Raw genomic sequence first — 411 nt, 5'->3', positions numbered from 1 at the left:
AGATTGAGGCACTTCGCAAAGAGTGCAAACACCGCGATCGGTTAGCGCAAAGAGCATTTAATACTGATCTCTATTCTACTTTTAGGGACGAGTTCAAGGTTTCAAGGAATGCCCTCAAGCGATTGATTAAGCATACCCGACAGAGGAAGTGGAAAGAGTTCCTGGGAACAGCGAACAACGCATCATTCGGTATTGTATATCATACGTTCAAGAAAGTGGCCGAGGGTTCGATTGGACCCCGAACCATGACATTGGACGAGTTTAGGGAAGTGGTGAGCGAGCTTTTTCCTACTCACCCAAACACGGTGTGGCCTGAATATCGTATTGATCAGCCACGAGAGTTTGAAAGAATTACTAATGATGAGATTCTTGCGGTTGCTAGGAGACTACCTAACAAGAAGGCGCCGGGAC

This window comes from Anopheles gambiae, assembly GCF_943734735.2.
Source record: "Anopheles gambiae chromosome X unlocalized genomic scaffold, idAnoGambNW_F1_1 X_unloc_2, whole genome shotgun sequence".
Classification (NCBI taxonomy): Eukaryota; Metazoa; Arthropoda; class Insecta; order Diptera; family Culicidae; genus Anopheles; species Anopheles gambiae.
The sequence above is the reverse complement of the archived record's forward strand: the minus strand, read 5'-3'. Positions refer to the sequence as shown.